The sequence below is a fragment of the Cricetulus griseus genome, chromosome 8 (assembly GCF_003668045.3).
Source record: "Cricetulus griseus strain 17A/GY chromosome 8, alternate assembly CriGri-PICRH-1.0, whole genome shotgun sequence".
Taxonomy (NCBI): domain Eukaryota; kingdom Metazoa; phylum Chordata; class Mammalia; order Rodentia; family Cricetidae; genus Cricetulus; species Cricetulus griseus.
This window is the reverse complement of record NC_048601.1, coordinates 66,917,231-66,932,672: the sequence shown is the minus strand read 5'-3', so window position 1 is coordinate 66,932,672 and position 15,442 is coordinate 66,917,231.

Sequence of the window (15,442 nt, the reverse complement as noted above, 5' to 3'; positions counted from 1 at the left end):
AAATTATTCTCATTGCCTACAATATTCAAATACAGAGTCCAATCATATCTAATTGAATCAAATTTTCCTCAGAAAATATTTCCTAAATTTCCCTATATGTAAAAAACACATGATAAATCCAATGATACTGAAATTTCAAAATACTTCAGAAGTGTTTTGTGTTCTATCTCTTTTCAAGTAAATACTTGAGAATAGCAATACCACATAAAGTTCTTTACAGATACATTTCTATTAACTTATAGACTAAAAGACATACTTTATTCAATTGAGGACAAAAACATAACAGAAGAAAATCTAAATTTTTAATTTACCTTGAAATTACTCTCTTTATAAAGTCAGATATCAGACTTTGAATTAAGCATATTTTCCCTCTATGTTCCAAGTTCAAATATTAAGTCATTCCTAATTTTAGTTAAAAATTAATGCACACACCACAATTATAAAAGATTAATCCTAAGCTATAAATGAAATTGGAGATTTAATTTTAAACCTTACTGGATATAGTTTTAATTGAGGGGCAATAGCATCTGGATATGATGTGGCTAGCTTACTTTTTCTGTAAGAAATTAGTCACATTCTTTGTATATTAAGGTAGAAACAAAGATTTGTTGGTTCATTTTGTCAGGACTATGCCTGTTATCCTGATCATGCAGTGGAAAGCAGCTCAGCTGTAGCACTGTGGATTTCAAGTGTAAGGATGATGAATAAGAAGCGTATTCATTAAATTTGTGTAACTATGTAGAGATATCTGGCAAAAAAGATAATGACCTACTTAAACACTTCATGGGCTGAGATGTTCCACAAACCAAATTTCATGTTTCAGCTATAACCCCAAGTTGTGTGTGTTTGTGTGTATGTTATATATTTGTATATGATGTACATATACCACATCTACACATCTAGCTACACATCTTGGTCACATGTACACACAGAAGTCAAAAATTGTGTGGCCTCCCTCATCAGTCTATGTATGACCATCTAAGGAAGTGTCTTTCACTGAACCCAGAACTAAGCTGGCTGTCAGCAAGTCCCACAATCCTTCTATTGTTGTTGTCAACAGTGCTGAGATAATAGAAGACATGCCTATGCCTGACTTATATCAATTCTTTAGGTTGGAAACCAGGTCCTCATACTCGTGCTAAAAGTTTTCTTACATTCTAAGTCATCTTTCCACTCCCCTTTGTATTAATGCTTAACTGCCATGTAATTATCTTGTATTGGGGTCCTAAAGCCCTAATATTTAAAAAAAAATACCTTTTAAATATAAATTCGAAATAATCTTATTTTATATATCAATCCCTGTTCCCTCTCCCTCCCATCCTCCTATGCACCCCACCAACCCCCCATTCCTCTTCTGCTCCATAGAAAAGATGAGGCCTTTCATGGGGGACAGTCAAAGTTGTCATATCATTTGGGCCAGGACCTAGGCTGACCCCTGTGTGTCTAGACTGAGAGAGTAACCCTCTTTGGGGAATGGGCTCCCAATGTTCATTCGTACACAAGAGATAAATGCTGTTCCACTTCCAAATGCTCCATAGACTGCCCAGATCTCCTAATTTACACCCATATTCAGGGGGCCTGATTCTGTCCTATACTGTTTTCTGGGCTTCATTCTGGGATGCATAAGCTCCCCCTTGTTCAGGTCAGCTGTTTCCCAAGTCCGGTGTTGTCCCTTTTGCTCATCACTCCTCCCTCTAAAACTTGATTCCAGGTATTCGGCTCAGTGTTTAATTGTGGGTCTCTGCTTTTACTTTCATCAGCTACTGGATGAAGGCTCTAGGATGCCATATAAGTTAGTCATCAATCTCAATAAAGGGGAAGGGCATTTAAGATAGCCTTTTCACAGGAGACAACATCTTGAATAGAAAAGCAGTAACATAGATACTAAGATGGACCAATAATAAATGAGACCTAATGAAATTGAAAAGCATCGGAAAGGCAAAGAGCACTGTCAATAGGACAAAATAGCAGTCAGCAGAATGTGAAAAGGTCTTCACCAACCTAAGATGGCTGATCTCTAAATTACATGAAGAAATCAAGAAACTAGATATTAAAAACCAAATAATCTCTTTAAAAATGGGGCATACACTTAAACAAAGAATTTTCAATGAAGAATTTTAAATTGCATAGAATCATTTAAAGACATTTTTGAGGCATCACCATCCCAAATGTCAAGCTCTATTATAGAGAAATAGTGCTATATGACATATAAGCTATATGACATAGCTTGGCACTGTCATACAAGTATACAGGTTGACCAATGTAATTGAATTGAAAACCCTGGTATTAACCCAAGCACCTACACCCACTTGATTTTTGACAACAAAGCTGAAAGTATACAATGAAAAAAGAAAACCTCTTCAACAATTGGTGCTGGAATAACTGGATATGGACATATGGAAGATTGCAGATAGATCCATATCTATTTTATTGCACAAAATGTAAGACCAAATAGATCAAAGACTTCAACATAAATCCAACCACACTGAACCTCTTAAAAGACAAAGTGGGAATTAAGCTTGAATGAAATTGTTACAGGAGACTGCTTAATGAAAATAACACCAGTAGCACAGAGATTGAGACTGACAATTAATAAATGGGGCCTTCTGAAACTGAGAAACATCTGCACGATAAAAGACATAGTCAGCAAGGCAAAGCAGTAGCCCTCAGAATGAGAAAAGACCTTCACCAACTCTACATCTGACAGAGGGATGATCTCCAATATATACAATGAACTCAAGAAGCTAGACATGAAAACAACAAACAATCCAATTAAAAAGTTGGTGCAGAATTCAATTGAGAATTCTCAATAGAGGAATCTAAAATGGCTGAAAAATATCCCTGATGGCTAAGGATGTTGAAAGTGCACAAAAATCTCGTTCATCAGTGAAATGCAACTCAAAACAACTCTGAGATACTATCTTACACTTTCCAGAATGGCTACAATCAAAAACATTAATGACAGTCTATGCTGGAGATGATGTGGAGAAAGAGGAACACTCCTTCATTGCTGGTGGGAGTGCAAATTTGTAAGACCACTTTGGAAATCAGTATGGTGGTTTCTCAGGAAAATGGGAATCAGTCTACCTCAAGATCCAGCAATTCCTCTTTGGGCATATATCCAAATAAGGCACATTCATTCAAAGTCATTCCTTCAACTATTTTCATAGCAGTGTTGCTTGTAACAGCCAGAATCTAGAAGCAACCTAGATGCCCCTCAAATGAAGATTGGCTGGAGAAAATGTGGTATATTTCCACAAGGGATTATTATGAAGTTAAACAAACCAAAAGAAACAAAACAATGAAATCCTGAAATTCACAGGCAAATGGACGGAACTGGAAGAGAATATAGTGAGTGAGGTAACCCAATCACAGAAAAACAAATAGGGTTTATACTCACTCTTATATGGATATTAGACATACAGCAAAGTACTACTATAATCCATACTACCTGAAAAACTAGAAGGTGGGGGCAAGAACACCTGAGCAAATTGGAAGCATGGGGTAAAGAGGAGGGAGGTGGGAAGGATAATGGGGAGGAGGTCAGGAGGACTGAGATAGAGGACAAATAGAGAAGGGCAAGAAAGGAGATGCCTTGATAGGGGGAGTCAGTATTGGATTGAAGACAGGTCTGACACAGGGTAAATGTTAGGGGATCCACAGGGATGACTCCAACTAAGAATCTACTGAATAGTGGAGAGGTTACCTTTGATGTTCTTCCTCTATAATGAGATTGATGACTACTTTGCTGCCATTTCTAGAGCCTTCATCTAATAGCTGATTGAAGCAGAAACTGGCACCCATGGCTGAACACTGAGCTGTACTCAAAGAATGAGTTGCAGAGAGGGAAGAGGGATGAGCAAAGGAGCCAAGACTGTATTGAAGAAAACCACAGAAACACTTGAGCTGACCTATTGAGAGCATGGAGACCCTATTCTAGTAAATTTGGGGAACCAGCATTGGACAGAATCAAACCTTAATGTGGGTGCCAACTAGGAGGCCAGGGCAGTCTATGGACCTTGAATTTTGGAGCCAGTGTTTATTCCTAGAGCACAAATGGACCTTGGGAGCCCAATTCATATGAAGGGTTACTATTGCAGCCCAAATAGGGACTGAGGGCCTGGGTCCTCCCCTCCAAATTAAGTGAGGATACTGATGGTCCCCATTGGAGGGCCTCACTATCCCTGGGGAGTGGGTGGAGAGTGGGTTGGGGGGTCAGTGGGAGCACGAGAAGATTGCACGTCAAGAGAATGGGGGGTTTCATATCTAAATAATAGTGCTTCTACGATAAAAATATATATGCAAAAGTCAGGTCCAATGTCCTTAGCTATCAGGGAGGTACAAATCAAAATGTCTCTGAAATTCCATCTTTTTTATTAGTGAAAATTAGGAACAAGCTTGTTTTACATATCAATACCTTCTCCATCTCCCTCCGCTGACCCCCACCCCTCCTCCCTCACCCCCATCCTACCCCTCACCCCATCCACCCTCCACTTTCCAGACAGGGTAGAGCCCTCTACAGGGGCTCACCAAAGTCCATCACATCATCCTGGGCCGGGCCTAGGCCCTTCGCCATGTGTCCAGGCTAAGAGTGGATCCCTTCATGTGGGATGGGCTCTCAAAATCCCTTCTACACCTGGGAAAATTACTAATCCACTACTAGGGGCCCCCTAGAGTGCAGAGGCCTCCTCATTGACATCCATGTTCAGGGGTCTGGATTAGTCCTACACTGGCTTCCCAGACAGCAGTCTGGGGTCGATGTGTTCCCCTTGTTCACGCCAGCTGTTTCTGTGGGTTCCACCAGCCTGGTACTGACCACTTGGATTGTCATTCCTCTATCTCTGCAACTCGGGTCCATAGTTCAGTTCAGTGTATATCTGTGGGTGTCTGACTCTGCTTGCATCAGCGACTGGATGAGGGCTCTAGGATGGCATAAAAAGTAGTCATCAATGTCATTTTAAGGGAAGGGAATTAAGGTTATCCTCTCCACCATTGTCTGGATTGTCAGTTTGTGTCATCCTTGTAGATATCTGGAAATCTCCCTACCGCTAGATCTCTCCTCGGACCTATAATGGCTCCCTCAAATATGGCATCTCATCCTGCTATCCTCTATTCTTTCACCAAATCAATATTTTTATTCCTCTATTTCCTCCTCTCCTCTCCTCTTCTCCTCCTCTCATTCTTGCAGCTCCCTCTCCCCTAAACTCATGCTCCCAGTTAGGTCAGGATTTACTGCCCCTTCCCATTTCTGAGGTCCATGCATTTTTCCCTTAAAGTCCTTCATGTTTCCTAGTTACTTTTGCGAAGAGGATTGTAGCCTGGTAATCCTTTGCTCTATGTCTAAAATTCATATATGAATGAGTAGATATCATATTTGTCTTTTTGTGACTGGGTTACCTCGCTCAGTATGGTTTCTTCTAGTTCCTTCCAATTGCCTGTGAATTTCAAGATTCCATTGCTTTTTTCTGCTGAGTAGTACTCCATTGTATAAATGTACCACATTTTCTCTATCCATTCTTCAGTTGAGGGGCATATAGTTTGCTTCCAGTTTCTGGCTATTACAAACATTGCTGCTATGAACATGGTTGAACATATGTCCTTGTATGAATGTGTATTACAAAGAATCAATTAAACAAGTTGGTTCTTTGAGAAGATCAACAAGATAGGAAAAACTCTATCCAAACTAACCAAAAGGCAGAGACAGAGCATGCTACTTTACAAAATCAGAAACAAAAATGGGGATATAACAATGGACACTGAGTAAATCCAGAGAATCATCAGGTCATACTTTGAAAACCTGTACACCACAAAATTCAAAAACCTGGATAGATATCACTTACCAAATTTAAACCAAGAACAGATAAGCAGTTTAAATTGACCTATAATCCATTTTGAAATAGAGGCAGTCATAAAAAGCCTTCCAACCAAAAACAAAACCCAGGGCCAGATGGCTTCACTGCAGAATTCTACCAGAAATTCAAACAAGAGATAATAACAGTACTCTTCATATTGTTCCACACAATAGAAGCAGAAGGGACATTGCCAAACTCTTTTTATGAGGCTACTTTGATACCCAAGCCACACAAAGACACAACTAAAAAACAGATTCCATCTTAAAAGTGTCAGAAAGACTCTGATCAAAAATGCAAATAACAGTTTCATGCTGTAAAGAATGTGGAGCAAGAGGAAGACTCCTCTATTTTTGGTGGCACTGAAAAGTTCTCCAGATACTTTTGTAATCAATATGATATTTTCTTAGAAAACTTGGAATAAATCTATCTTAACACCCAGCTATAGAATGTTTGGTATATACCACAAAGATGTTCGATCATACCACAAGGATACATGCTCAGATATGTCCATAGCAACATTATTTGTAGTAGTCAGAACCTGAAAACAATGTATGTCTCTCAACTAAAGAATGGATAATGAAAATGTGGTATATAATATACCACAAAATATTGCTCAGCTGTTAAGAGCATTGACATAAGCAAGTTTGAAAGCAAATGGATAAAAGAGCCAGAAGTAATCCTGAGTGAGGTAGTACAGACCCAGAAAGACAAACATGAAATCTACCTACTGATAAGTGGATATTAGCTATACACTAAAGGATAACCATGCTACTATCCACATACTCTGAGAGACTAGGTTACAAGGAAGTCCCAAATAGGGACCCATTTATCTCCCAGGAAATAGGAAATAGAAGAGATCTCCTGAGGAGTCTGGGGATGGGTAGGGATAGGAATTTGAGGGACTGGGTTTCAGAGTGTGTGGAAAGGAGAGTACTGAAAGACTTAATGACTGTTAATGGGGCATTTAGGGGTCAGGCAGAAAGGTGATTCAAGGGAAATTCCCTCAAGTGTACAAAGATGACATCTGCTAAGACGTTTAGAAATAGTGTATGCCTAGCCTGATTTGGCTGTCTCCTGTTATGAGATTGGTGACTACCCTCATTGTCTTCAGGTAGCCTTCATACAGTAATGGACACAGATGCAGAAATCCACTGACAAACATTAGGCTAGGCTCAGAAAAACCTGCTCAAGAGAGAAACCAAAGATAGTAGGAGCAAGAGGAGTCAAGAACATCACAAGAAATCCCACAGAAACAACTAAACTTGTTCAAAGCAACCCACACATTCTGAAACAACAACCAGGAAGTTTGCCCTCTACATATAATGTAACATTTGTGTAGCTTGGTCTTCTTATGGGATTCCTAACAATGGAGCAAGGGTTCTCTCTAAAGCTTCTGGTGCTCTTAGGAACCTAAGCCTCATACTAGATTGCCTTGTGTAGACTTAGTACAAGGGGATGTGTGTTGTTATACTGCAACTTGATGTGCCATGCTTTGATAATACCAATAGGAGACTTGCCCTTTCTGAACAGAAAGAGAGGATGAGTGGGATGGGGTGGTGATCAGGGATGAAATTGGAGTAGAGGAGGGAGGAAAAGCTGTATCTGGGACAATTAATTAATCAATTATTAATAAAGTCCTACCTGCCTGCCTCCCACCATGTTTCCTACAGTGGTGATCATGAAACTCTGAAAACCTCTGAATCTGTAAGCAAGCTCCCAATTAATTGTACTTAAAAGTTGATTTCTCTTCAAGAGAACATAGTTTCATAAATACGTATTTTGTTAAGTGACTGACCCTTAAGATTTAAGCATTCCAATATTTCAAAATGTGGTGTTTTCATAGCTCTAAGACACTAATTTCTGAAAAGTCATACATCAAAATTTATTGATTAAGTGAGAAAGTATTTTCCTGAAATTTAAATAGTTAAGGGCATTGCATACTGTAATTTTAGACAAATAACTTTGCTTCTAAATAACATTATGATGCTGCTGGAATCTGAAATGAAATCACCTGAAATGTTGATAACTTGTTTTTTTCATAGATCTTAACAAGGGGTAGTGCTGCACTTTTATTTCCTCTATAAAACACTAGAGTTGCTAATGCAATTTCTAGTTGAGGAGACAATGATGCAAAGCTCACACTAATTTGTTAAATCTGGAAGAACAACACTTCTGAGGATAATTAAAGATACTTGTGTGTTTCCTTCATAACACCTCAGGTCCAAGCTCCTTACATCTCTGCATTTGCAGGTCTCATAGAAAAATTCTTTAGCAATGTATTGTGGCCATTGTATTTCAAAGTTATAGGTGTGGAGCCTTTGTCGTAAACCCTAAGAATGAACACAAAATGAAAAGAACTGCAACCCGGACAGAAAAATACCAAAGACTTTTTCAATAATCTTCATAGAAATATCACAGAAGAAATGGTGTGACCTGTTTTCATGTGTTGAACTTGTACTCTGAGGGAATTATGCTCTTTACCATGGAAATGTATAGTATTTGTTTCAACTATAGTCTGTTCCTTAAGTTTAATGACAAAATGATCTTCCAAAGTCTTTGTGGTGGTAGAGAAAATGAAGATGGGTTGCAAAATCCTCTGAGAATGTTACTTAACAAGATTTATTTGCAAAGATTTCAATTCCAAGTTTGCTTATTAGCCCATGCCCTAATGATCTACAAAGTCAGGTTATTTATTTAAATCCCAAAATGTAACATGCGTGTGTTAATACTAATGACTTATTTCATATAGTTTCACAAGATCTTTAATGTTGTTTCTACCAATAAAGTTTATAATTTAAATATATCTCCTTATAGCATAAAGATAGTTTGGGCCTTTTATTAGTATTGAGTTAATGTATGATATAGTTTTCATCCTTTTAATGTTACACAAAATTGTAATTGTGTACAGCAATGAAAAATGATATCATATATCATGTGATTACCAAATAATTATAGAAGTATATTTAGAAGAAAATCAACATAATGTATACACATTCATTAAAAATTTTAGAATGATAATTATTTAGTTAGATATTTATATCTTTTTGATGTGTTTTAATTTGTTTTTAACTGAAAGAAAATTGTATCACTTTTCCTTCTTCCTATTCACCTTTCCTTCCTCCAGCAATTTTCAATGCCTTCCCATGCTCCTATTCCCTGAAGTGGGTAGTCTATTTTATTATCATTTATTAAATGTATATGTATATGCATATGTGTTCATATGAGAATGCACAGAAACATCTAAACATACAAGTACAAAATGATAGAGACTTTATTATTTTTACAAAATGTTGTAGGTTAAAGAAATGTTAAGACAGTGGTTGGAGATTTTTTTCATATATCCCCTGAATGAGAAATGTACTGTCATTCTCTCCATTGTGACTACTTTCCACCACAGTAATCACATTGTTATTGCAAATATACAAGACAGAAAATACTTCATGCATCATTCCTTCTCATAGTGAACACTAGACTTTTCAATGATTCTGATTTTGCCTTTTCAATCTTGTTTGTTGGCATGTTAGAACATGTGTCTATACTATATTTAACATACTGTTTCCCCCAAAATGAAAAAGCTGTCTAAGTATATGCAAGCATACATAAGTTAGAACAGAATTTAGAAGTTAGATAAGTTAGAAGTTCTGAATTTCCATCCTATTTTACTTTTTGGTTTTTAAGTATACAATAGCTATTTAATGATAAAAGAAAGCTTTGCATTTTAATATGAAATTTTGTTTTCCTTTTTGTGTATATAAGGAAAGTACTCAAAGTATTTGCTTTCATCATTTATATGAAAACATAAAACTACATAAATACATATTCTTATACCTTGTCAGTCATCTGTCAATTATTAAATGACTACTAGCCTTATTAAAAATGAGAACAGTACTAACTTGCTCTAAATTTCACTGTTTTCCAACATAATCTCTAAATGGAAACCCCATGTTGCTGCAAATTTTATGCCAGTCACTCTGTGGTTTCATCTTTCATTTGTGTAGTATTACTTTTAAGCTAATCAGATTTCACACACTTCAGATCACGGTGCCACCTACCTTACTAAAATTTCTTATAGTTTCTATACTGTCCAAGCAGGAACTCAGCAATGAAATATTTCATGTTTCTGGTAACTAATATCTATGATGGCAGAAAATATTTTTCTACCTTTTGTGCATTCATAATGCATATATGTGGTATATGCAAATGTGTATTTGCATGTATTATATACATGACTGCATTGTGTTGTGAGATCAGAAGAAGAAACCTTCTTTCTTACTCTATCATTTATGTACCATATTCACCAAAGACAAATGTTATCTTTGGCTCAGCAGCAACATTGGTATCCATGAATTTCCAGAGATCCTCCTATTTCCACATTCCCTCAAACAGCAAAGTAATTATCACTGTGCTTGTGAAACATATAAGTTTTATGTGAGCTCTCAGCAGATGAACTCTTTCCCTATCCTTACACAGAAAGCTCTTTCCCATGGTGAGTCTTTTTCCCAATTGATAATGAAATTTTTAGAATGATATACATCACATGATTTTGATGGAACAAAAGAGTTTGTTTTGTAACAAAATGTATCCTTTAATTTAACCATACTTTTCAGGATTCATTAGCACAAAAAAATCTACATGTAGTTGTCTGTCTGAATACTCCATCACCCATAGATGCTTCTCAATTAATATGTTTGGCTATGTTCATGCCATGGTGCTCCCCCTTAGGACACTACAGTTGTGTGGTCCCAGTTCAGCATTTGGAACAGAAAGCAATTAAATATGTGGACAGATCACTACTGAATAGAGTGGATTCAGAAAAGGAAAGGATTACCTTTGATCCAAAATTACCCATTCTGGCTTTCAAATGACACATTATAAAATGAAATTCCATATATATATATATATATATATATATATATATATATATGGAGAGAGAGAGAGAGAGAGAGAGAGAGAGAGAGAGAGAGAGAGAGAAAACCAAAGATAAGCAGTCTTATGTATACAGCAGAGTATTCTTTCTGGTGGCAAGATATTAAAACTCTCATGTCTTATTTTCTTTCTTTCTCTCTCTCTCTTTCTCTTTCAGTCTCTGTCTCTCTCTCTCTCTCTCTCTGTGTGTGTGTGTGTGTGTGTGTGTGTGTGTGTGTGCGCGTGCATTTTGTGTTGTGATGGTTGACATTGCTATGCTTGAGAGACAAAGAATTATAAAAAAAAAAACTCTTATATTAATATGTAAGCTCCTGGATTGTACAGACTGTACCAGTGCAGATCACTTCCCTCCCCTACAAAAGTTAAAGACTCTTCTTTTTTCCTCTTTTTATTAATATGATTTTTTAATTTTATACTCAGATGCCAATTTCCCCTTCCTCCTCTCCTGATATTCCCCCAACCCCTAACTCCCATCTACATCTCTCCCTATCTACCCACTCCACTTCTGTCTCTATTCAGAAACTGGCAGGCCTCCAAAGGCCTTGAACACAGCATAGCACATCAAGTTGAAATAGGACTGAGCTCTCTTCCCTGCATAAAGGCTGAGCAAGGTAATCCAGCATGGGGAACAGGTCCTGAAAAGACAGCTAAGTGCCAATTACAGGTACTCATCTCACGACTGAGAGACTAAAAACAGACCAGGTACACAACTGTCACACACATGCTTAGGGCCTAGGTCATTCCCACACAATATCCATGTTCTCCTATGAACTCTGTGGGTATTTCTTTCATGTCCTTGAACTACTAGGATCTACATGACACGGACTTTATGTCTTTAAATGAAGAAATTAAAGAATATATCAGAAAATGGAAAGATCACTCATGTTCATAGATAGGCAGGATTAATATAGAAAAAAATGGCATTCATCTTCAATTTTTATCTGTGACAGTGAACAAACTACAAAATTTTCTGACTGCAGAATTGCTTTAAGAATTCTTGAATTTTATATGAGAGAAATCATGTATTATGTACTTTGGAAAATGTTATTAATAACATGAAGACAGTTCTTTTATATAAAATATACATTCAAATATTAACAGATGGAATTTAAACAAATGTTTTCTGTAGTATTTTATCAAATTTCTAATACTTTCTAAGAAGCAAACACATAAACAACTAAGGAAATATTATGGAACACATTTCCATGAATATTATTTTTCAAGATTTTTGAAACATTCACATTTATAAATGAGAGAGCTAGACTGTGGAATAGGGGTATATTTAATTTTCAAAGACACTAATTTTCCCAATATCATAAGCTTAGCAACATTTTGTGCTTGTCTCTGTCTCCATCTCTCTTTTTCACATTGACTATTTGGGTATATATAATATTATTCCATATGATTATAATTTGGACTTACTTATTATTCATAATGAGAAAACATGCTTCTGAACCCTTTCATATTTCTTTATTTCAGTGCATTATGGTAATCCAGTAAGCACCATGGTTTTCAAGTATTTGTTCTGCAGACCTATTCTCCTAAACTCTATTTTTTCTATCTTGTGATTTCATCACCTGTTGACCAGGAGTCTTAAATTGTACAATTTATTAATCTTTATAAGTTATTGCTCTGCTTGTGTTCCAAAAGTATTTTCATCAGTCATATAGATTTTCTTATATATTTACACTAAATTATTCACAATTTAAGTTTTTTAATGTAACTAAATTCTTAAACAACAATTGTATATGCTACAATATAGGCAGTTCTATGTCGCTCTTTACATACACACTAATTTGTAATCCTCAGTTCTTTTTAGATAGCTTGTAATGAACATTTTAAGGTCATCACAAAATAGTCACTATTTGTATTAACTCTTAACCCAAAAACCTCATGTCTTAAAATAAGGAGGGACTTTCTTAAATTTCAGCTAAATTGTTCAAGATAGCCTTGGATCTTATATCCTTTGGATTCCCTATACAAATTGTATAACTGCTTTAATAAAGGAGATCATAATTTCTATAATGTCATTATATTGAAGCAAAGGTCAAATCTATAATGGTTCATCACGGAACAATATTAAGAATTCTACTGTGTGACTACAGTGCCTCCTTACATTTCCTTCATCTTCATTAGATTCTTGTATGAAGATTTTAGAATCTTCAGTGTAGAAGTTTTAGAAAAATCTTGGTGACATTTAACACTTAAAATTCATATTTGAAAATTTTTGTTACTAAACAAATATATCCTTCATATTTTCCATTAAAATTATTTCTAGTGTCTAAAATACAGTCCAAACAAACAGACATTCTCTGTTTGTTTGCTGTGTTTTTGTATCTTAGGATTACAATAACCCAGTCACATTAAATTCAAATAGATTGAGTATTTTCTTTTTTCAATGCAGCATAAAAAATCATGCCAATTCTTTGCTTGTTAAATCTGTCTGATAAAAGACCATTGTCTCAAATTTTGTCTCACCGGGCACTGTGCTCCTGGTCGGTGGTCACAGCCTTACTCCAGAAAACTTACAACTTTGAATTGCCATGGCTAAGCAGACCAGAGGAGGGCATTAGATTCCCTGTAGCTGGACTCAGAGGCAGTCATTTGTGAGCTGCCCACTGGAGTGAAAGGGTAGAGAGACACATGTGTTCTAACTGCTCAGCAATCTCTCCAGCATATACTTTCTGAGAATATTATACAGACAACTGATAACTTCCTAATTTTCTAGTAAGTTATTTTAACCTTACAGCATGATCATTTTGATAGGGAACATACATAAAGATAATAAAACTGATATACAAGAAAGCACGAGAAATATTAAGGAAATTTTCGTTCCTGTAGGTGGAATTGTATGCTCTGATTATTTTATGTTATTTTGGTTTGCTTTATTATGTTGTGCTTTAACATGGTGACAACTGTGAATTACGTTAGGAAGAACAGACACAAGTAATATTTGAGTAGTGAAGAGTAATTACTTCAATCAAAAATGTTTACTTCTTTTTATATTTCCAGGTTGCTGTTGATAAATAATTTTACCCAAATGAAAAGTCAATTAAAAAGCCTTTATCAACATAAGTTTAATTTTTATTTTATTTTTTCAAATTTTTTAATTTATATTTTAATTAGAAAGACGATTATTTTACATGTCAATCCCAGGACCCTCTCCCTCCTGACCCAACTAACACCCTACCTATCGCATATCAATAGAAGTCTTAAATGGAATAAGGACGCTCAACTATTTTCAAGGGGGTCAATTTCAGTGCCATAAAAATCTGTCTGTTTCCTTCTATCCAACTGGTAACAGCTCATGCACCTCATGTCTACTTACCCCAATATAGACTTCCTCTTTGTAATGACAGTAATACACTTTCTGGACATAAAAATATTCTGGTAACACTATTTTCATCCCTGCATATTAGATTCTACATGAACTTGATAGTGACTTTTCATTTAAAAATGTTATGGGTGAACAACATTGTTTCCTCAAGGGATGGTATTAAAATCAGTATGCTGCTAGTATGATGAGCTATTTACTGTTTTTAGGAGGAAAGTCATATGCAGTTGGTTGAAGCTGTGCAGCTGTGTTTGGCTTTATCAGATGTTTCTTAATAAACAACGGAGGGTGCTGCATATCTACATGTGTTTTCTCCTCCTTAAACTACAAAGAGAGTTTCCAGGTTGACATTTCAGCTGCTTGTTAAAATAGAAACATAAACAGGATTTGCTGTCAATAAATTATTTTGAATGGGCTATGGCTCACTCTTTTTGCTCCTTCAAGAAACAGGATGGCTCTTTGTAAATAATCCAAAACCAGAGGATTAAAACATCTCGGCCAGGATTTAAATACACCCTGAAATAACATGACTCTACTTGTCAATGCTGAAGAGGCTACTTGGGTACCCAGTCAAATTTGTCTCACAGGTTTATCATTTTGCTCACCTTTGATACTGGTTTAAATGAAAAGAAAATAGATTGTATTTTGAAACCTAAATTTTAAAAGATTAAATTGAATTACTATGATCCTTCAGCATGCTAATTCACCTAATCTATAATTGTGTTCTCTATTAGTCCCATGATCACCATTGATCATGATTATAGTACAAACAAGCATGACTTCTCAAACATTATTGATTTCATTATATTCCATCCATAATTCTTAACTTTCTTAATGTAAAAATCTAGAAATTATTCAGAAGTTGATGGATTTTTTTTTATTTTTGCTTCAATTAAATCATTCAGTTTTGGATGTTATACCATTAAAAACTGTGTTATATTTATCTTCATTTGCAAAGTATGGATACATATAGCCATCCTACAAATCTGGCATGAGACAAGGGGATATGATCAGTGACAAGTATTTTTTTTCTTCATAGTTGTGTGTGGCCAGCAATGCTTATCAGAAAGGAATCATACAGATAATTGCCTACAATACTGTTATGAGAAAATCACATGAAAGATGGGGGAAATGAACACCAACAAGTCTAATTTCCTCTCTAAGCATAGGTACCCATCAATGCTTATTACACAAGGGCTTGAAGTTCATTGCCTTAGGAAGAGATCTTTATTTTGTCAACTGTTTTCCAAAAAATCAAAAAATATGACCCATTAGTATTATGAATTAGATGATGAATTAACAAATACATCTGAAAGGAAACAAATAAGAG